General features: G+C 33.0%; 1 protein-coding gene across 1 annotated transcript in view; it reads right to left on the minus strand.

The window, feature by feature from the left end:
* The window catches only part of LOC145683404 (hemolymph lipopolysaccharide-binding protein-like), a 283,583-nt gene extending 263,209 nt beyond the window's left edge, over positions 1-20,374 (minus strand). Inside the window, exon 1 of the mRNA XM_081754740.1 lies at positions 20,270-20,374. The gene's annotated coding sequence lies outside the window, so the exon portion shown is untranslated. The remainder of the gene's footprint in view (positions 1-20,269) is intronic.
* Positions 20,375-25,592: the final 5,218 nt, after the last annotated feature.

Genomic DNA, 25,592 nt, shown 5'->3' on the forward strand with positions numbered 1-25,592 from the left:
ACCAATAGCGAAGTGCTCAACTCTACAGTTTGTGGTACCTGCTTCGAATTTAAGCCACATGAATTTGTGATGAACAAGATTGTGTCTGTCCGTGGGTTTCCTCGTGATTCAGACGTCTTTTCCCACATGATTCTTTTATACATTCACTCTCAAATCATCCGTCTTCCTTTGCTTACAGGACATATTCGTGGAACATAAAAGTACAAACTTCATTTTATTTTATTCAGTAATAAGCCACTATAAGTACTTTGTTATCATACTATGAGACCACATCTGTTCATTTGTTGGTTTAAATGTAAACTCATGTGCTCAAAACACTTCAGCCAATTTCACATTTTTCGCATGGACTAACATAAACAATTTATGAGTATGTTCCATTTCTAAAGAAAACGACAATAAGCGCAAATATGTTATGCTAATGTGTAAATTAGTTCGATAATAACACTGGTAAATTATCGAAATGCTCGTGAACATAATTATCATCGTAAGTATGTGCGTCCTTGTGTTGAACTCAATAGAGAATTTAGATTACTTTTACTTAGAGAAATGTTTTTTTCATGTATTAATTTCTCTGGGCTTTCCCTGAGCGGATAACTATCGAGTCCAGGATGAACTTGCATATAAAAAATTAGTACTCTACTATTAAATAACTATGCTTTTATATTGTTGATTTTTTTCCTTAAGAATGAATAAAATTCGCTTTGTGAAGTTGGTCGGTGACCGAAACATGAGAGCAAGTTCGCCAATCCTGGGGTCCTAGGGGCCCCACAAAACTCATGAGGACCCACTACTCTATTTGTGAATATACAATATTAGGCATAATTTGAGTGCAATTTGTCTTAAAATGGTCATATATATCATCAGAATGCCCCCCGAATTTACAGAGAATTCTGCGCCCTTGCATGAGAATATTAATTAGTTTTTTACTTCAGGCTGTCAATAATATAGCAAATGAGTACACTTGAACTTTGCCCTAAGATATTCAAGTGTATTCAAATAATTGGTAATAAACATATAAATAAATAAATGGTATGCCTTTTAAATAAACCTTAAATTATGTTACTTTTCTTATTCTTTGTGTTATTAGCAACGTCGTACATATTTGAAAAACATGCATCGTATCTTTTCCTAAGCCGTTTACCTGGTGAGTGGCGCAGACCTTTTCCACAAGAAACGACCGGTGGCTTTTATCAGATCCAAACGTTTCATATATCCTCTGATCTGATTGGCCGATACAGATTCGACATCACGATTCATGACCACCATATAGCACAAAGTAAAGGCCACAGGCTGTTTGTCCTCGTAGTCGAGTGAACTAGCGCAACATGCTAGTAAAGATAATCGTTTTCGGCGTGAGTTCAAACCCAGTCTATGGAAAGTTTTCTCAGTTATTTCTTAAAACAATAAAACACATGTTTCTTTAAAATAAGATTAAAATAATATTCCAAAGCTGATTTAACTATTATTATTTAAAATTTTCATTAAATTTCCTTCATTAAAATAAGTTTGCCCTTTTACTATACAGATCCATAGCGAAGGTAATAATAATAATAATAATAATAATAATAATAATAATAATAATAATAATAATAATAATAATAATAATAATAATAATACCATTATTAGTATTAGTATTAGCATTAACATTATTATTATTATTATTATTATTATTATTACTAGTAGTAGTAGTAGTACTAGTAGTAGTAGTAACGGTTTGGAAGCCCCGCAAGGGTGATTGGTTGACTTATGTCCTCGCCATCAAATTGGCAAGAATACTGAAACGTTTGGTATCGGCAAAAATGCCGACCAGTGACGTACAAACATGGTTGTCTTTCTTTCCAGCACACGAGTAGCAGACAGGAATTAAATCGCAAATTTCGACTTGTTACAATTGTCGTATGAGCGAAAGGAAATCTTGCCCGTAATCAGCTAGCTCTGAAGTTGTTTCTAGAGCAATAAACAAATCAGTTGATGACTCAGAGGATATTAACTAAATTATCAATATTACAGATTTTTTTTAAAAAACAAAATACAGAACTCCTTTATTTTGAATCAAGTACGACGAGTCTATGACACTGATACCAAATTTCATATAAGTAGGTCCCCACGTTAAGCGGGTTTGCATATCTAGACTCATAACTATGAAAACATTTAAGATCACCCCAACCCCAATCATTTCACAGATTCAACCTGTTGTATATAAGTTGTCAATTACATCCTAAAGTCCAATGTAATTTATACGAGAAAGACTTTTATACATTGCAAGACCTGTAACGTCCAAATATCCACCACAAACTCACAGTCGTACCGACATAAACAAAACTGAGAGTGTAGCAGAAAACACTTTATGCATAAGTAAAAAGAGAAACTGTGAAGACATGTGAAATGGTCGAGAGGTTTGAGTGAATAATCTGTCAATCAGAAGTTTATGTGATTAAATCCTGTAAGTAGAATTCGTCTTTTTTAAGTATGTTCCTATTTTCATCAGATTATTGAGAACATTTCTTTGAATAAGTCTTTGGCAACTACTGTTCTTTCAAATTCGATTAGAATGGAACATTATATGAATTGAAAATCTAAAATCCATAGCAGAAAACAAAATATTAAGTATGATAAATATTTCGTTATTATCCTTTGATTTCTAATGAAGAAGTATTTATAAGCATTGGTAATTTCAGAACATTCTTCCCGGGGGATTGTCAATATATGAAGGACCGAAAACAGCTATTAGTCCACTTTGAATATGATCGAAGATATGGCTCCTAAAGGATTTTTTTTAGGTCGACAGTGTATCAAATTCACCCTAGGTCACCCCTGAAATCATGACTGTTTCAAAGATTTTCCTAACAAATAGAATATTACATTCATTTCTCGTTCCAAGTTTTGAAATAGCAAAATCGTAACTTGAAGAGAATAATAATACGTACAAAAATAAAGAGTTATACAAGTAATGAAGTAAATATTATCGTGTAAGTTATCGATTTCTAATCGGATTAAAACTCGAATATTCGTGTGGATTACACTTTAAAGCAAATCCTGTCTATATATAATCCTTACTGGAAAGGAATGTTTAACTCCAATTACTTAATCAGTATTTTTAAAAATGTAGTTTTATTGTAATATTTTTACTATTCAATGTTGTACACACTTCATTTCCCAAAGGAAACTCTCGCAAATGTATGATGAACTAGTGAATATTGTTAAATAAAGTATCATTTAGTTTACGTAAATGCTTCATCTCCTCATTATAAACTTTGCACTTTAACTAATAACAATAATAACAATAATAATAATAATAATAATAATAATAATAATAATAATAATAATAATAATAAAATCATAGTCGGTATCTTTATCAGAATATCTGGCTTAGTCAATAAATAAATTCCACGATGTCTCTATTCGAAGTTCTACTTAATCGAATCCGATAAAAACACAAAGCGAATCTTCCAGAACAGGTAAAAGACAAATTTTACTTCTATGGGACTCCAACTAACCATTAAGAGTGATCTACGCGCAAGTGCTTTAGACCCTTATTTCTTTTCTTTAAGTTAACTGATTCACCGAACGTACCTCAGTAAGTTGTCTCTATTCTCTACTCGGTATACACATTTTACAGTTACAGATGGACAGTAGGACAGTGCGAAGGTGATGACGGCCTACACAACACACGGGAAAATCACATCGGGGAAGCGGAGCAGTGGGCGGAAGAAAATAATGAGTGACAGGTCACGCCGGGTATTAAAGCGCATTGTCACGCAGAACCGTTGTGCCACTGCGGAGCATGTGACGGAGGAACTCAATCAGCACCTCCCCTACCCTGTTTTGACAAACACAGTCCGCCGCGAATTACATGACATGAACTTGAGGGGTCGAGGTACACGGGCCAAACCGCTCATCAGGTACCATACCGCTTTCGCTCGCCGCAAATGCAACTTCGACCATTGATGACTGGGAACGTGTGATATGGTCGGATGAGTCATCCTTTACTCTATTCCCAACCACGGGCCGTGTTTATGTGTGGAGAACGCCCAAAGAAGCTTATGACCTGTGGTGTCCCTGCCCAACTCTGAAACATGGCGGCGGCTCGGTGATACTGTGGGCCGCCATATCATTGTTTTCATTCTGTACTGTGGTCACACTTAGCGGACGAATAACTGCCAACGATTCTGTTGCAATTTTAGGAGACCACTTGCATCCTATGGTCCGGATGTTATTCCAAGCCAATGACGCCATCTTCCAGGAAAATAATGCACCCATTCGCACAGCTGGCGTTGTTGCAGCGTGGTTTGAGTAACATCGTTATGAAGTTCAACACCTCCTATGACCCGCCCAATCCCCAGATCTCAACATAATTGAAAATCTGTGGTCTGTCTTGGAAACACGACTCCGGCGACGATTTCCACCTCCATTCTCTCTCACAGAACTGGCCGATGCCTTGCACGATCAATGGTGCAAAAATTCCACTTGCTACCATTCACAACCTCTATACCTCCATCCTACGTCGCATCAAGGCTCTTCTGATGGAGAAAGGTGGCCCGACACCATACTAATCTGGTAAGTTGCAATATCGTTTAGGTGTTTCCATTTTTCGATCACCATCTGTATTTCCAATAACCATGAACGACAGGGACACAAACACAAAAACATTAAAGACAGTTAAAATTCTCCGAGCAGGAATCGAACCCGGGACGCCGTACACCAAAATCACGCGTGCTAGCCACTAGATTTCAGGGAGAGCTATGAAATTTATTTTGTTGTGTCTGAAATTTATTTCTATTAAACTCTGACGTAATATGTCTATTGATCGTATGTATATGGTCACCGCATTTCTTACTTTGAGGAATGATGTATGTTATTGATATAGGTTCTATTACATAATTGTCCATAAATATTATATGAAATATAAGAATTATTCATGATTTGTCATGGAAATTAACTGGTGAGTGCACAGTAGACGAACAATGCAATTGGAAGGACAGTTCGACAGGGAAGATATCTTTCGCCGATACTATTTAATATCTATCTAGAAGAGAGAGCCAACAGGTGTCTACAAAATGGATATATTATTTCGTTACGAGGTAAAATGATTAGGTGTATACGGTTTGGGGATGATACTGCTGACGTTGCAGAATATAAAAAAGGCAATAAGATGTTGAAAACTTGAGAAGAGGTTGTGAAGAATATCGGATGAAAATGAGTGTAAGAAAGACAAATTCCATGGTGATTGGAAACAAGTGATCGGTGTCAAATATAGATGTAGGAGCGGAGAAAATATAGCAGCTGACTAGTTTTGTCTGGCAAGTAACATTTCCCAAGTCAAAACTCCGATTTTTGATAACATTTGCCAGGTAGATACTACACATACAATAAAAGAACATGTTTTTTTTAATTATTTTCTGCAGATAAACTGTCTTAGTGGCAAAAACCACAACCATAAGTTTGAAGTTAACGCCCGAAAATAAATGGTAGTGAACGAACTTGTACACAGACATTGTAGACCTAAAATGAGGGAATGCGCTCCAAAAATATGATCATGAAATTTCCGAAGAGATAGTAATAGTTTGTCAGAAGTGCCTAAAGGACATGAAGAAGTTGAACGAAATTTTGTTGTAGTGCCAATATGCAAATAAAAAAAAACTAATACGGATTTTTATTTTCAGCGGAACATCGGTTTTAGGGGGCGAAAGCCCTAACCGAAAATTTTGAAATTTGGCGCCTCAAAGGCAATAAGAATGGACTGAAGACCTTGAAACTGCGCAAGAGATATCGTAGACGTGAAATGAGAGAATACTGTTTCGAATTTTGCTTTAAGAAATAGTTGGGTGGGACGCATACCTTCTAAACCGATGATTACGAAATATCAAAAGTTAATTCGAGAGACCTCGGCCCTAATACTGTTTTGGGGGCCAAGGCTCCCTCCAAAAACAATAAATTTTACAGTAGTAGCGGAGGAAGGATTGGCAGAAGCACATGATATTTTGTGTAGGTATACCACATGTTAAATAAGGACTTTTGTGTTTCCCAAGTGTCCGCATCCGATTTGCTTCAAATTTGGCACATCAACAGTTAATACGAAATAAATCGACTCGTCTTTTCTGATTATGCGGAAAACCATTGTAAGGGTTAGAATACTATAAAATACTATAAAATACGCTATACTGTTTGTGCTTACTGTTGATGTACCAAATTTGAAAAAATCGTATGAGGACAGATGCTGAACACGAATGGCGTTATTTTACATATGTAATATGTACACACAATTTCATTCACTTTGGTCCATTTCTTCTTGCCTTTCGGACGTCAACTTTCAAAATTTTGGTTAGGTGCTTTTGCCTCGTTAAACCGTTTTTCCGAAGAAAATGAAAATACGTACTCGTTTATGTGTAGAATCTACCTGCTAAATTTTATCAAAATAGGAGTGTTACTCTTGGGAAGTATTACATGTTAGAGATGTACAGTTTAAACCAGACTGCAGTGTCTCAGTGGTAGAGTATTCACTTCCGGTCCATTCAGTCTCAGCTCGCGCCAAGTGAACTTAGTGATTGACAAACACAATTTACGTGGGTTTTCTCGGGGTTATCTCAGTTTTCCATTCAACCCTTTGATTTATTTCTCATCATTACCGTCTCTTTTAGCCTAGCTGACATTCGTGGGACGTAAAATTCAAAGATTTCATTTCATTGTTGGGTTTAACGTTTTTTTCAGCAGAGAGGCTATATGAGACAGAAGCTACTGATTAACGTGGAATCCGAACCACATGAGCTCCCGCCGGGAATGGAAGACCAACTGAGTACGTAACAAGCAGTGACTATTTTCATGAATACATGTATCATATAGAAATATCTTCAAGTGTGATAATAAAATATTATTATTATTATTATTATTATTATTATTATTATTATTATTATTATTATTATTATTATTATTATTATTATTATTATTATTATCATTTCACATATTACATGATATACATACTATAGTTGAAATATTGTAGGAGGAATATTGCCTAACTGATAATGATTATGAGAATTGTTACAGGATCTACTCTTCCCACCCTTGGAAAGCAGTAATTACGTAAATTGCTCTTCCACTCTACAAATAAACCACTGATTAGCATATAGCACTGGAAAACGATTAAATTTTAAACAGTAAAGTAAAACTTTACTTATTGTTTTTCTGTAAAGTATATGATTATTTAGCTTTAGTGGATGAACGTTAAAAAAAGTAATGGAACGAATTAATTTCTTTATACGACAAATAGCTTCTGTTTCTAAAGAGAGCAGAAATATAGCAAGTAAATATAAATCGAAACCTCTGGTGAGCTAATACTCACAGAACAGCGTGTTAACATTTTTATTTTGTCTTATGCTTTGAGGCATTTACAAGGTCAATACAATATTGTGTGTTAATGTGTAAAAATTGCCTGAAGGAAACTGGAACAAAGCTTTGGAATTGTGTTGTGCTCACTTTAAGTCAAGCAACATATATCGAAATAAGGAATGAATTCTGGCTGTTAGCAAATAAAAAGTACTTTTTTGTGAGCTGTTAGATCAACCAACTGCATACTGATAGGAATAGAAGCTGCTGTTAAAAATACAAGAGATTTAAATGCTTCAGCAAAAGAAAAATATGTTTCGTAGCAATTGACTCCCGACTATGAACAATTTGACCGCAGCGAGATTCGTACACGGAGTCCATGACTTCGTTAGTAGTCCATGATTTTACCGTATGAGCTGCGACTATTTGCTTGCTTTTGCTAGTATTAAATGCATCTCGGGCTCAACTTTGGAACATAAACATTGAAGTGAAATAATTAAAATGATGGGGTTGACAGTTTGAACTGTCTACTATTGCAACCCTAGTTGGGAATTACATCATTACGCAAACTATTTTATGTACAACCACTATTATACATTTCATTTTCATAAACTTGCTCTTATGATAACAACACCGATTTTCTAATTAAATTCAATGTATAGATAATTGTTTAGTTGAGTTGGATTTGATTTTAGTGTTCTTTTCAGCAGTGAGGCTCTATGAGACTAAACCTACTGATTAAAATGGAATCCGAACCACATGAGCTCCCGCAGAAATCGAACCAGAGCCTCCCACACCAAACGTATAGATAATTCTGTCTTATACAGCAGCTAACATCGAGTATATGGTGGACAAACACCGTGCTCGTGGTTTACTCAGGATTTTCCCGTGTCCTCACACTTTCTTCGTTCCACCATTTCATTCATTTCGCATCATCACTGTCTCTTTTAGACTAACCGTCGTAAGCGTGGGACGTAAAACAAAAGATTTCGTTTTATGTTTCTTGCTACAAAATATAAAATAACTAAACTTTTGATGTAAACAAATGAGAAACCTAAGATATTGCAGATTACTGAAATTGCGATTTAATTCAATTTTGAGCATTATACATCTATATGATTGTTCAAGTTGCTTTATAAAGACGGGATTATGAATTATACTAATTTTACAATGAAATTAAATTAATTTTTTAAGTTAGTCATTCCATGTTTAAGTCAGCCAGGTAAAGGAGACGGTGATGATGAATGAATGAAAATTGTGGAACAAAGAAAGTGGGATGAAACAGGGTAACCCTGATAAAACCCACGCACACACGGTGTTTCTTCACCACTAAGCTCCCGCACGCCTATGAAAAATACAACCATATTTATTCTGCTCTCTCTCTCTCTCTCTATATATATATATATATATATATATATATATATATATATATATATATATATATATATACCAGGAGGATGAATAATTTTCATTTTGGGTGTATGGTTTCAAGTTGATATTTAAAGCAAAAGTATGTGCTTAATGAATTGAGTCGATTTGGAGTTTAACGTCCCTTTCAACAGCAAGACTATCTGAGACGTGGACGTATTACTTAACGTGAAAACCGAACCACGTGAACTCCCGCCGGGTGGTGGTGATGATCATTTTGACGCAGTTTTCATTTATTCCACACATAAACTTCTGAAGGTGTCCCATATTTGGAAATGTTTTGATGTCAACAATCATAGGCTGAAGTGTGGATGTCTACTGTTATTTGAAAGCATAACACTTTGTACCAGGTTGTCAACATTATCAACCCAATAAGCTCAAATATTGATTAGTTTCATTCTCTATGTTAGTATAAAGGTATTTGCACAGGCATAATTCCACTTGATTGTACTATTCCCGTAATATTGAACATTTCCATTAACTTTCCCATAGTGAGCCAATGTAGTGACCCGACATATTCCATATTCCTGTGTTTTGGCAATAGATTGGACTATAAACAAGCTACTGTTTTGAGCGAAAGAAAATACTTTTATTTAGGGTAGCCAGAGTATGTAACGCGTTAGGTGAATGGTTAGCGTTGTTATTTATCATCTTCCTGGCAAGGGTTCGATTCCCGCCCGCTCAATTTGGTCTTTTTAAAATGTTTCATTTACAAGGCTGTGCTTAGACTGTGCTTAGAATAACCTTAGTTAAAGGAATAACGTAAAATAAAATTGATATTACCAACGATACCCATCGCATGAACATAATGGGCATAGTAAGTACTTTGCAGAAAGTAGCATAGAAATGCTGAGAGTTTCCTAAAGGCATAGTTAAGGCAAGAACCTACAAATTGAATATACAATACGTACTCTGCGTTTGTAAGTCAGAAATAAAAGTATCTGATTAGCCCCTGAGAAAAAAAGTAATATTTGTAGCAATAATTTATTCATACTATTAATTTTCCAATAACGCCTTTAAAAGGAAAACCTGATAGAAATTCGCATCCTTTTTCTGTCTAGTATACATGTAGCACTTTTGAGATTAAACTTCTATATATAGATATTAATTGTTTGAAAAAATGGGGTAGAAAATTATTCTTTATCAATGAACGATGTACAGATATATTTTGGAGTCATAGGTGTAGGTTGTAGTTGCTAGTATAGTCTGTAAGATGGATACGTTATCTTCTAACATTATAATACAATCTCACTATATATGGGAGATACATATGATATACATAATAGTTGCCGATATATGGGAGATAAATAATAATTTAGAATATCAAGACTAAAGTTAAATATTGTAAACACATTTACGAAAATAGTAAAAAAATCTAAATAAAACATTTTACAATTATGTGCAATAGAAAATCACAACAAATTAAACACAAAATTGTTAAAGCTTTAAAGTGACCTTTACTCTAGTATTTATGTTTTCCGATACTTCGTGACATGAAAAGCATATTATGTATGGCAATTATTCCTTTAGTGATATACTGACCATATTGAAAACTCTTGACAAATTTGACTTTAAAATTCGTATTAATAAGAATATATATGATATATTATTTCAACTATACCTGAAAACTATTTGTATACCTAACTTTAATGACTGACGGGCTACAGTATATACAGGAAGAAAGAAATGAACTAGGGGTTACATAGATTAATGTTTGAAATGCATGCTGAGTGTATGGTTCTTGAATTCGTTGATTTTATTTCTTAATATCACTAGCGGGGAGGTGGGAACATGTATCTTTCCTATCTTGGAACTGGAGGTATTGTGCCCCCAATAACCCGATTTGAAATGTTTTTTTATAGAGAGAAATATGATGATTAGTGCCCGCTTGCTACAAAGGAAAGAGAGGTGAAATGGATGTCCCCCTAGAATAAGATTCAAATCTCCCGCCTCGCAACGTCGAAGACCCTTCTGCTTCCCTGATCCTCAACACCATTGTTTACAACTGCATAAATATTTTGAATATCCCTTAAAGAACAAAGAATTATGGGAACGGTTTTAACCCTCCCCCTCAATGTTGAAGACAAATTTGCGGCGCAGCTTAACATATACAAAAATCCGTTCCAACTCTTCATTTCTCTCTTTCTCCTCTATCTATCTAGGTAGATAGATATAAGACTAAGAATGTGGTAAGTGGTGATGGCGAAAATATCAATAAAACAGAGAAATCATTCAAGTGAAATGAAAGTTGATAGCCCATGCACTTTGAGGTTATCATACCAGAAGCCTACTTGGTTCGAGATGTGGTTGAACGGAGCTAACTACGCACCAAACATGACCACCTACCACGGAACCGCTTTGACACATGATTGTATTAACTACCACTTATATTCTAAGCTGTACAAAAGTTGTCAATCATAGAACTATCCAAAACATGAATATTTTACTTTAGAACAGATGTAACATAAATACAAATACATTTAATTGGTTTCAGTGAATTATAAACTGTTTGGGAAAATAAAACTATTTTTTCACCAGAATAAAATAATTTCATTCCTGCATAAGGAATGAATTCTGGCTGTTAGCAAATAAAAAATACTTTTTTTGTGAGCTGGTAAATCAACCAACTGCATACTGATAGGAATAGAAGCTGCTGTTAAAAATAGAAGATATTTAAATGCTTCAGCAAAAGAAAAATATGTTTCGTAGCAATTGACTCCCGACTATGAACAATTTGACCGCAGCGAGATTCGTACACGGAGTCCATGACTTCGTTAGTAGTCCATGATTTTACCGTATGAGCTGCGACTATTTGCTTGCTTTTGCTAGTATTAAATGCATCTCGGGCTCAACTTTGGAACATAAACATTGAAGTGAAATAATTAAAATGATGGGGTTGACAGTTTGAACTGTCTACTATTGCAACCCTAGTTGGGAATTACATCACTATGCAAACTATTTTATGTACAACCACTATTATACATTTCATTTTCATAAACTTGCTCTTATGATAACAACACCGATTTTCTAATTAAATTCAATGTATAGTTAATTGTTTAGTTGAGTTGGATTTGATTTTAGTGTTCTTTTCAGCAGTGAGGCTCTATGAGACTAAACCTACTGATTAAAATGGAATCCGAACCACATGAGCTCCCGCAGAAATCGAACCAGAGCCTCCCACACCAAACGTATAGATAATTCTGTCTTATATAGCAGCTAACATCGAGTATATGGTGGACAAACACCGTGCTCGTGGTTTACTCAGGATTTTCCCGTTTCCTCACACTTTCTTCGTTCCACCATTTCATTCATTTCGCATCATCACTGTCTCCTTTAGACTAACCGTCGTAAGCGTGGGACGTAAAACAAAAGATTTCGTTTTATGTTTCTTGCTACAAAATATAAAATAACTAAACTTTTGATGTAAACAAATGAGAAACCTAAGATATTGCAGATTACTGAAATTGCGATTTAATTCAATTTTGAGCATTATACATCTATATGATTGTTCAAGTTGCTTTATAAAGATGGGATTATGAATTATACTAATTTTACAATGAAATTAAATTAATTTTTTAAGTTAGTCATTCCATGTTTAAGTCAGCCAGGTAAAGGAGACGGTGATGATGAATGAATGAAAATTGTGGAACAAAGAAAGTGGGATGAAACAGGGTAACCCTGATAAAACCCACGCACACACGGTGTTTCTTCACCACTAAGCTCCCGCACGCCTATGAAAAATACAACCATATTTATTCTGCTCTCTCTCTCTCTCTCTCTCTCGATATATATATATATATATATATATATATATATATATATATATATATATATATATATATATATATGTATGTATACCAGGAGGATGAATAATTTTCATTTTGGGTGTATGGTTTCAAGTTGATATTTAAAGCAAAAGTATGTGCTTAATGAATTGAGTCGATTTGGAGTTTAACGTCCCTTTCAACAGCAAGACTATCTGAGACGTGGACGTATTACTTAACGTGAAAACCGAACCACGTGAACTCCCGCCGGGTGGTGGTGATGATCATTTTGACGCAGTTTTCATTTATTCCACACATAAACTTCTGAAGGTGTCCCATATTTGGAAATGTTTTGATGTCAACAATCATAGGCTGAAGTGTGGATGTCTACTGTTATTTGAAAGCATAACACTTTGTACCAGGTTGTCAACATTATCAACCCAATAAGCTCAAATATTGATTAGTTTCATTCTCTATGTTAGTATAAAGGTATTTACACAGGCATAATTCCACTTGATTGTACTATTCCCGTAATATTGAACATTTCCATTTACTTTCCCATAGTGAGCCAATGTAGTGACCCGACATATTCCATATTTCTGTGTTTTGGCAATCGATTGGACTATAAACAAGCTACTGTTTTGAGCGAAAGAAAATACTTTTATTTAGGGTAGCCAGAGTATGTAACGCGTTAGGTGAATGGTTAGCGTTGTTATTTATCATCTTCCTGGCAAGGGTTCGATTTCCGCCCGCTCAATTTGGTCTTTTTAAAATGTTTCATTTACAAGGCTGTGCTCAGGTTGGATGCTGCTAAACGAAGATAATCTCCAGTGGAGAAATTCAATGATGATGTAGTCCTGAAAATAAAGGAAGAAAAATGAAAGGAGAAAACGCATTACAGAGTTAATTTAGTTAATGATTCTATATTTCATAGTATATGTTAATTTCGACCATTTTAAATTGTTGACACTATATTCTTCCTTTTTCTCCTTGTGTCAATATGTAAATATTTTGCAAATATTATACAAATCAAGTACCTTCAGTTATATTTGCAACCTAAGTGGAAATACACTTATTACGGTAAGTTCTCCAACTCGTTTGAGTGTTATCGAATTTTGCATTGTTAATATTTACAAATAAATTATTGCATACCAATATTTATCATTTTCAAAAGTCACTTAACAAATAATGAAATGGGACAAGTTCTTCTTTCAAAATAGTATAACATATTAATCAGTGGAGCCGGAACTAAGAAACTCAGGTCCTGCTAGACTCCCAAAATTTTGATTGGAGGCTGGGCTCTTACCCCAATTGATCGATCTATATCATAATTGATTTGCAGGTAGGACTATTGTTAATAGTTTCAAAACTCAGCGCAAGACTTTGTGTTTACTTATAAAAATATCGTACTACATATACCTCAAAATCTACACGTACATTATTTGATATGCATATATGTATATTCATTTGAAGTAAGTTAACTTGTATATAATTCCTCATTTGAGTTAATTATAAGATTATTTAAGTCCCCTGATTGTTATCTACTCGTCGGTGCCTCTGGTGTTCGTATATTGTTTTTCTGGTATTGTTCTGTTTACTGTGAGTACAAGTATCCAAGGACTCCCTTTTGTAATTTCGTCTGCCAGCGTTTCTCCTCACTCCTGCACAAAAACACACTTTACGATTTGTTCTTTTAACAGTTCGGGGCAACTTCATGATGCTGTTCTAGCTACTCTACCAGGCGCAATTAATCTAGGAGTAGGCGTTAGTTGGTTGCCTATCTCGCGGACATTGTACATCAAGAATTTATGTGGACCACTTTACACCTTTACCACGAGGATGTGCTTCTGAGGTACGGAGCAATAGTTGATTGAAACGATGATCTTATCCTCCAGTTTCACAACAAAAGTGTTAGATATTTTCGGTTATCTTACAAAATTAGTGAAGTGTGGAAAATGAATATTTAATCTTAGCCTCAAATAGAACCCAGATGTTTCAAGACATGTAGTAGTTAAATCATGGTAAATAAACTTTTAAGTAATGGTAATTAAGCTTTTAAGTTTGTCTTATTTTTCGTAATGAAGCTATTTTCTCTGTTGGTACTCAACATCTTTATTCTAACCCCCATGGCATTAAAAGCGCTGTAGAAAATTAACAATTTAGAAAAGGAAAGAAAAAGGGAAAATTAAATTGATGGCTAATTGATTCGTACTCGGAGAACTTATTTAACGCTTGTGTTATATATATATATATATATATATATATATATATATATATATATATATATTATCGTGTGTGTGTGTGTGTGTATTTTAATGTTTTTAATATTTCTGATCCTGTAGACATATTATCACACTGACCTGATTCTTTTTGCAAATATTGGAACTAAGTGATAAACGAATAACTATTAAATATTCAGTTTTAGAATATTCCTCAGTCTGGCATTGAAAATATAATAATACATTCGAGGAAGATTACATAAATGGAAGGTAGAGAATGTAACTACCGACTATTATAACCATTGACTGACCATACTCATTACTAATAACATCAATTGCGATATTTTTTTAAAAAAGAAAGTACTTATTTCAATTAAAGTTCTCCTAGCAGAAGCAGAAATTAATAAATGTCACGTTTATCAAATCCGAAGCATGCCGAAAGAAAAAATGTCAAAGTGATCTGTCTACGCTTCAGTTGTTTCTTCTCACTGTTTCACCGGATAGAATAGTCTTTAGTTCACGAAGCACTATGTTCATTTCTTGGGGTAGAGTATTGACAGCGGTACCAAATTAATACGTTGAATTAAATTTCAGTCCAAAATTAACGCAAAACTTAAACCAACGAACCATTACAATTCAATGGAGGTTCAAACAAAATAAATTTGCTTTGGAGTAGAACCTTTATTAATTTATTTAACACTATAATAAGCACATAGGAATTAAGTCCTTCATGAAGGAAATATTTGAGTTTTACTTGCCTACTGTTGAGACGGATTATGTTCATACGAGAACATTCACTATCTCCCCTCTTTAAACGAAATGAATTCACATTTGGTATTATCTACTATGAACGTCTGTTGTTTTGAGTCTTGTACATAAAGGTATAATAAATTATGAGGTGAAGTGAACGCTTATTTATTTGTAATCTGGGAAAGCATTACAGAAAGATATATTTTTATGTTTATTTATCTTTGAAGAATTAAATTACAGAAAAGTCGGTTCTGATAAGGATTTCCCGTACTGCACATTTATTTGAATAGATCATATTTACGTATGAAGTAATACATAAAATATTTTTGTATCCAATATGTAAAATCAAATCTACATTTTTACTCCTTAGATCAGGAAAGATAGTAATAATTAATTTCAAATAAAACCTATAAGAAGGTACTAAAACTAGAAATATATTTGGATATCTAACGGCACAACATCACTGTTTTAATAATCTGAACTACAATTGGATTCAGATATCATATGCAAAAGAACGACTGATACTAGAAGCTTCCATCGGTCGTTTTCAATTGTATGTAAGAAGAAAGGGAATGTTCATTTCATTGAAAAGGTCGCTAATAATATTATTATCGTGTACTATGTACGTTAATAGTTCGTTCAAAATGATTACGCTCTGTCCAACACTATTGCGATATGTTGGCAGTTAGATTTCAATCTAGGTTTTATTTTTAATTTTTGAGTTAGACATACGACAAAAGAATGGTTATATTAATTCTCAACCCATCAGGAATTTCAATAGTCTTATTCAGACAAACGACGATTAAGTTATACAAAGTAAGTATGTTGTCAATTTTGAAAACAAAATATTATTAACCGTACTTGTGACACTGGGCCATAATTGAAACTGCATATTTACTTAACCAGATATCTAGATAACTCTGGAAAATATGCTAAGAATTAATATTACATTCTAAAGTGCTTCTGTTCCGTATGTGTGGTATGTCAACAAAGAATTAATAACTTCAAGAAAAAATATGTGGTGCTAGTGGAAACAGGGTTTTCTATACAAACTTGTCATCGACATGATGAGTTGGACAAAATTCACCATTAAACGTTGTAACACAACCTCAATGGTTATTAGGGAACAGTTGAGAAATCTAACTTTGTAGACTAAAAAAGGTGTGCAAATTTTCAAATTGTGTTCAAGTAATAGTAATAATAATCAGTCTTTGGAATGTACATAACAGTAGTACAATAAATATGTCTTAATTACGTTTTTAGTAAAAAGTGATTAAATAATTCAGATATTTTTATTCAAATGTTGATCAATCTGTGACTCTTTATTTTTAATTGTAAATTAGCAACGGCTTCGGACGCAAGAAGTATTAATGATAGAAAATAAATTTGCAGTGGTTGTCATATAGATATGAAATGATATATGTATGAATATGCTAGAAATACGTTTCACAGTGCGAGAATAGGTCAAATTAAACATATGTTACCTCAGTAATATTGTTTGTGAAGACAAATCTGCCGGTTTGGGCATACGAACTTTAAGCATTCATAGTAGTGTATCGTAGTGTATCATAGTGTAGTACAGGTGTAGTATTGTACAGTTAACGTAGTTATGTATCACTTTAATAAGAATTGCAAAATAATTAGGCAATTAGAAAACTATTTATATTATTGAATGTGAGACTGTTTATTGTAGACGAAATGTTTCGTTGAATGAAATAAAGAATGTTGGCTAAAACAGCAGAAAATACACACAAACGTGAATATAATTTTCACTATTTGCGAAAACTAGCAAAACGTTTGGAAAATCAATAGCAAATTATCACCCAAGTAAATCGAAAGCGTTGCCAAATTGCCTTGGAAAACTATTTTTAAATCAATATACCTCCATGTCAAGAAATTATTATTTATAAATTCACGTAGATAGATCACATCCTATTTAGATTGGGAAATTCCTAGATATTATCAATAATGTTACATTTTGATATTTCGTTCTGTTCTCTTGTGTCAAGGAAGTTTCCGAAATCATATTCCATTTATGAAGCGTTATAATATTTACACTTTAACATATTTTAATTACAATGCGTTATCGTTGCCTGAGTATCTATTCTTGTAAAATGTAAATTAATGGACTATGGATTTCGTTATGGAACAATTTAAGGGCATGTTTATATAGGACTTACTAGAGAAGAAAAGTTTAATAATGAAGGAAGCATTAATTTTATGAGTTTGATGTGTAGAAGCGATTTTATCAAAGACATTAAATTAAAATTGGTGTACAGTTGAAGAGCTTATGTAAACCATTATTTTGTTTGTAATATATCATTTTCATTCGAAGTCGTGTAAATAGTACCTTGAAAATGCATATACAGAAAGTGTGTCTTCACCACCTAAGGAAAATGCATACACTACCTGTCAGTTATAAATTTAAATTATTTTTAGCTACTTCCTAAACACTTAACATGTTATTTTTGAAGAAAATTACATGATATAAATAACCATTGAATATGGAATTCTGAACACTGCAGCTAAAGAAGACAGGGTGAATGAGGAACAAAAGGTTCTTAATGCATAAATTTGTACTCAATATAAAATATAAAACCTACTCTAAAGTGCGTATACAAAGTATTATAGCGGGACTGATTGGGGAGAATAACCTTAGTTAAAGGAATAACGTAAAATAAAATTGATATTACCAACGATACCCATCGCATGAACATAATGGGCATAGTAAGTACTTTGCATAAAGTAACATAGAAATGCTGAGAGTTTCCTAAAGGCATAGTTAAGGCAAGAACATACAAATTGAATATACAATACGTACTCTGCGTTTGTAAGTCAGAAATAAAAGTATCTGATTAGCCCCTGAGAAAAAAAAGTAATATTTGTAGCAATAATTTATTCATACTATTAAGTTTCCAATAACGCCTTTAAAAGGAAAACCTGATAAAAATTCGCATCCTTTTTCTGTCTAGTATACATGTAGCACTTTTGAGAGGAAATTTCTATATATAGATATTAATTGTTTGAAAAAATGGGGTAGAAAATTATTCTTTATCAATGAACGAAGTACAGATATATTTTGGAGTCATAGGTGTAGGTTGTAGTTGCTAGTATAGTCTGTAAGATGGATACGTTATCTTCTAACATTATAATACAATCTCACTATATATGGGAAATACATATGATATAAATAATAGTTGCCGATATATGGGAGATAAATAATAATTTAGAATATCAAGACTAAAGTTAAATATTGTAAACACATTTACAAAAATAGTAAAAAAATCTAAATAAAACATTTAACAATTATGTGCAATAGAAAATCACAACAAATTAAACACAAAATTGTTAAAGCTTTAAAGTGACCTTTACTCTAGTATTTATGTTTTCCGATACTTCGTGACATGAAAAGCATATTATGTATGGCAATTATTCCTTTGGTGATATACTGACCATATTGAAAACTCTTGACAAATTTGACTTTAAGATTCGTATTAATAAGAATATATATGATATATTATTTCAACTATACCTGAAAACTATTTGTATACCTAACTTTAATGACTGACGGGCTACAGTATATACAGGAAGAAAGAAATGAACTAGGGGTTACATAGATTAATGTTTGAAATGCATGCTGAGTGTATGGTTCTTGAATTCGTTGATTTTATTTCTTAATATCACTAGCGGGGAGGTGGGAACATGTATCTTTCCTATCTTGGAACTGGAGGTATTGTGTCCCCAATAACCCGATTTGAAATGTGTTTTTATAGAGAGAAATATGATGATTAGTGCCCGCTTGCTACAAAGGAAAGAGAGGTGAAATGGATGTCCCCCTAGAATATGATTCAAATCTCCCGCCTCGCAACGTCGAAGACCCTTCTGCTTCCCTGATCCTCAACACCATTGTTTACAACTGCATAAATATTTTGAATATCCCTTAAAGAACAAAGAATTATGGGAACGGTTTTAACCCTCCCCCTCAATGTTGAAGACAAATTTGCGGCGCAGCTTAACATATACAAAAATCCGTTCCAACTCTTCATTTCTCTCTTTCTCCTCTATCTATCTAGGTAGATAGATATAAGACTAAGAATGTGGTAAGTGGTGATGGCGAAAATATCAATAAAACAGAGAAATCATTCAAGTGAAATGAAAGTTGATAGCCCATGCACTTTGAGGTTATCATACCAGAAGCCTACTTGGTTCGAGATGTGGTTGAACGGAGCTAACTACGCACCAAACATGACCACCTACCACGGAACCACTTTGACACATGATTGTATTAACTACCACTTATATTCTAAGCTGTACAAAAGTTGTCAATCATAGAACTATCCAAAACATGAATATTTTACTTTAGAACAGATGTAACGTAAATACAAATACATTTAATTGGTTTCAGTGAATTATAAACTGTTTGGGAAAATAAAACTATTTTTTCACCAGAATAAAATAATTTCATTCCTGCAATTATAAAATTTATATTTTGTCTATATGAGATGATCCATCTTCGTTGTTTTAAGTTAAATGACAATGATTAATATCATTAACTATTTCGTGATCTATAATCTAATCACATTTCATCCTAGTTTAACTATTAGTATTTGGGGAAATAAATGCTTTATGTTCATTAGCAAAGCAATAAAATTGAAAAATATTAATCACACCCTATACAAAATATAAAATTGCTATAGGAATAAAATGATATAATAAAATATATTTATTTTGCTTAGTGGAAGAACCAGAATATTAGTATATTGAACCTTATTCATCTTGTACACTTACCTCGAATTATCCTCCAGATAAGAGTTTTGGCTTTAAACTAATTATATACCAAGAATAGGGAAAGAAAAAATATTGTAGAAATGTGCGGAAATGTTTATAATGGACGAAAATACAAGAACAAAAGAAAATGTAGACGAGTATTGAAAATCTTAAAAATATTATTATATCCATCATTGTCTACGTTGAAAAGCTACCATAATAAACATATAATCATTCTTAAACTTAAAATATTATTATTTATAATCTCTCAAAGTCTTTGAAGAACATTTTTGTGATTAAATGCCAGAAAGAGAAACAGTAATTTGACATCAATGGTATAAGTACGTAAAACATGTATATGTGTGAAATGTGGATAAAATGATTTTATAATTACTATTCACATATATACAAGTACGACTGAGACCAAAACAACGTTGATTCTTAGAATTGTGAATGATACATCTTCAATGAAGCAACGTCAATGTTAGACAATATATTTATAATAAAACATAAAGATCCTGTATTATAATTGTATGTGAGGAAAATAAATATAGTGGAGAAATGGGCCTAGGTCAAAATTCCCACAGCCAAAACCCCCACACTCAAGAAATGTCAAAACGTCCACATGATCGGTCATAACTCCTACATAAATGGACAAATCTCCCAAACGCACGAACGGTCAAAACCCCCACAGCCAAAACTCCCACACTCAAGAAATGCCAAAACGCCGATACAATCGTCTGTGGAATGAAATTGTCTGTGAAACACGAATAACTTCATTGAGAGGTCTGAGTAGTAGAAATGGACAAAACTTTCAACTTCAATCACGCCGATATAACGGTAAATCAATTGGTTTTGGCAGGTTAACGTGGAAGAGAAAGCCTTGTACCTTTAAAAGTAGGTGAAGATTTTCCTTTGAAGTGAATGACTTGTATCACGTGATTTCTAAAGGTATCGCTTTTATAAGAAACTCGTTGTTAACAAGTGTATATCATACTCTTGGTAAAATCAGAATGACGTCACTTTATTTAATTTCACAATATTATTTATTATTTGGATTGATTTTAATGTAATATTTCGCAATAATTTACTCGTACACTTCGTGTGGACATATTCATTATTATTATTATTTTTGCTGTCGTACCGAAGCTCATTTACAAAATATAGAACCGCTATGCTGTAATTATATTAAAACCAATGTAAAGAATGCTTGCTGTAGAAGAACTTGTATTTTTGCTATTGTCCCCGAAGCCTTTAGAAGCCTGTTAAAGGAGAGATTGTTCCCAGTGACTCCTCTAAAAAAATACCCACTGTAGAAAAACTTTTTTCATTATTATTTTTTTAACATCTTGTAATACTTTACAGGAACACTTTGTTTTGATTATATTAAAATTCCGTAGGAAGCAAAGCTTATATATTAGATCTTATCTTTTAACCCCTCGTAATATTACTCGAATACTCTATGTGAATCGTATTAAGAACTCCTGTTCAAATTGTTGCGAAAATATTAAATTTTGTAAACGTATTAAGAATTCGTTGTTAAGATTGTAAACATATTAAAAATAAAATTAATCTCGAACCCATATTATTTATTTTTAATTGGACCGTAACTATACTGTGATTATGTATGTAAAATTAATGATACGTTAGAATGAGGTCACTTTTATTTTATTTTTCGCTTGGACACGAAGCTCATTAACTTAATATAGAAACAGCTACGGTGTGATTATATTTAAAAACATGCAGCGGATAAACTTTATTCAGTTTGGACATATCTTTATTCGTTCGGAATACGTAAGATATTACTCGAAGAGCAGTCTTCGGATAGCAGGATGCGGAGCAGTCTTCAGATACACCTTTCTCTGCTGAACTCAACAGACTAATTGAGGTTTTCGTGGGCTTTCTGAATCCGGATGGGCGGAAGGGATAATTGGTGATGTAGGCTAATGACGCTACTGCTGTTTGTTGATGCTGATAGCAAATAGGAAAGAAGTTCGTCACCCCGAAGAGCGAACACGTGATTACGTTGTGACTATGAACATATTTTAAATACGAGTTATAGGGGAGTTATAGGGATGAACTTTCCGATGTTAACATTGAAGCATCATTCTCTGATGCTGAATCAGAAATATACGAATTATCGTCAGATGAAGAATTTGATATATACTCAATAGTATCACGAGTGCTAACTGTTTCAGAAATCCACCAACATTTCCACTTGTTTCAACAAAACCACCGAGATTTTGGAGCTTAGACTGTTGTTGTAAAAGTTAAACGTGGACCTTGAATGTGTAAAAAAGGCTATTCAAAAATGGGGTATCAACGATACATCAATATGCGACGATTGTAGAGATCCTATTTTGATTATCTTAATGATTGTATGAACGTACCCCCAAAGTCATTTAAAATGTGTGCCTGGAGTATTGTAGCAGGCCCTACTGTTGAATAAGATGTGTTTTTACCTCTATGCAAAGACATATTTTCGGAATATTAACAAGAGAAAAACTCTAGGAAACATATGTGAAATCAAAAAAAATGATATAGACTATCTCCCTCAATTACTGCACGTTTTAATGAGAAAGAACAAACCTAAATCAGACATTCCGGATTGAAAAAATGTCGAATAGTGGTAGTGTTTCGTGTGTGTTATGTACTGCTGAAAATATTAGTGTGAATTGTGTAATAAAAACTATAAAGGTATAATTGCGTAATAATAATTGAATTGAATGCGGTGGTTCCCAATTAAGTATACTTAATTATTGTGCGCATCTTTTTAATACTGGAACATTTGGAACGAAGTAATTATATCTTTATAAAACTCTTACTTAATTCTTGGAAGTGTTCGAATAAGAACATTGTGAAATCTCTTTTACATACTTTATGCGGAAAACTTATGATATTTTAAAAATACAGAATCTTTTGAACAACTTATATTTTTCTGATTCAGAACACAAATGAAATTTCCGTAAATCAATATATTATTAATATACAAGGTTTTAACATGCCTGGTAATGAATTTATTATTAGTCACTTTTGTCTAAGCGCGTACAATAATACAGCAAATTTTCATTGGTTGTTAAAATCACCAATAGAATAAAATATACTATCATTAGGTTGCCAAGGCCAATTGGTTGCTTCACATTAAATTTACACGGTTAAAAGTGGGATAGAAAAACTGGATATACTGTGTCATTCATACAGAGTATTGTATCTCAATTATGTTCAAAGAATTCAAACTTTGATTTTAAAGGTTTATGGAAACATTTTTGGATTAAGAGAAAATTTGCAAATATTTGCATTATACAATGTTATTGGTTTAGAACCAAAACATTGACCTTCATTAAATGAATTGCATGGAAACACATTTAATGAATATTGCTCCTTTCACACAAAAAATGTAAAGAAATAAGGATTCGCTTATCTTAATGCACAAGAATTATTGGCGGAAATATCAAAGATTAACAGCAGTTCCTTATGCATTATCAATATCGTAATGATTTTCTATGGAATATAAATAAAATGCAGGAATGTAATATAAAAAATTGTAGATACTTCTGACAAGAGTATATACACTTGTTTATTAAAACCTAAATTAGAATGTAACGGTTTTGAGAACTTAACGTTGTATTCATCAGACATTAACTCCGACATGAACTAGTGTCTGATGAAGGCAACATTAGGTTGTCGAAACCGGTACACTGTAATTTAGTTTTTAATAAACAAGTGCATATACTCTGCTCAGAAGTGTTTATTATTTATTTTGTGAGTTCCGGAATCGTGATGAATAGAGTTGCATGTGAGGTTCCTCTGAATCTGAAAAATTGATTATATATTTTAAAAACTGTGTGTATATATTGACAACTTTATATCGTGTCGTGCCTAATATGGGATGTAGCGTGCTCTTAGACACGATATTAGTTGCTTCTGTCTATTGTCCGGAATAGGAATTATGTAACAATCATGCGAGAGGTTAGATTAGAAATCATGAGCTAAACACTTACTATTAAACTGGCCATTTATTGTCATGAATTAATGTAGAATTGCGTGTATCGTGTATGTTGATGAGATGTTAGATAATTGTTTGATCACATCAAAAAGGCTATTTGTTATTCACTCATCTAAGAGCAACCAGAGATGTAATAACACTTACCTTGACGTTAATGGAGTCGAACTTATGGACTCTGAGTTAGATGTCAGCAGTGAACCACAGTGGAGGAGTTTCCACTGAGAAAGTGGTGTTGATCCTCCTACGGGTCTGCAGGAACTGATGCAGCGTAATTGCTCTCCAGGAACTGATCCTGTTTCACTTTGACATTTCCTTTTTATGTCCCTTACTAAACGATGATCTCGTGGTTTTCTTACTTACCAAATTTCGATATTATTACATCTCTTTGCTGAAACCGTAGTTTCTACATTGTCTCTCAGTGACCAAATCTCCAAACGGTTTACGTTTGCGATTTCCACAATTTTTACCCAACTTTCAGAATGTGTTGGTGTGAACATAAAATTTACAAAGTTAAAATTTCATCTTGCTTCAACGTTTGTTTACACTGTGACGACACGTGCAGACTCGGGTCTGTATCGTTACTTCATTCTAAACAAACAACCATAAGCATAATGTAATCTTATATGCTAATTAGTCTGTCTGCATGATTTCACATTTCTGAATGTAAGCCAACTTTAAAATATAATTTGATTGTCATCTTTTAGCCAAATAAATGAAATTAACATAGAAATTTATATCTGAATTTATCGTTCCTTGACAATATATAGCTAAAAAATTGCAAATCTATAATAAGAATAAATTAAATATTTGTGTTTTCTTTCTAAAATTTTATTTACATGTTTATAAATTCTGTTTTACTTACATTCAACATCATACTTTTCCATATTTTTCTTGTTAAACAAGTTTAAACACTTATGCAATGATTGAGTAAGAATAATATGATACAAAGAGAATAAAACCAAATATCTGTATAGCAGATTCATCGTGCTGATTTGCTTTACTATTTGTAATATATATTTTAGTATTTTCGATAAAAGGTGTTTTTATTTCATTGGGTATGCCCACAGCAAGAATATAAAAGTAATACCCTTGTTTTTTCACATCGATCAACACTGGAACCCAATGTGAACCACTTGAATTAGATATGTCCAATTAAGTCACAAGTGCAGCAGGAATTTTATCCATCACAGGAATTTTATCAGTAAGAAAATGGCAATAACACTTGCAAGAGTCACTTTATCAGTATGTAACACTTTTAACAATTCGTCTATATTCATGATCAAGGTAATATTTTAAAATTGTACAAAGTATGTAATTATGACTTTTATTTATATGTAA

The sequence above is a fragment of the Thermobia domestica genome, chromosome 4 (assembly GCF_964235325.1).
Source record: "Thermobia domestica chromosome 4, izTheDome1.hap1.1, whole genome shotgun sequence".
Classification (NCBI taxonomy): Eukaryota; Metazoa; Arthropoda; class Insecta; order Zygentoma; family Lepismatidae; genus Thermobia; species Thermobia domestica.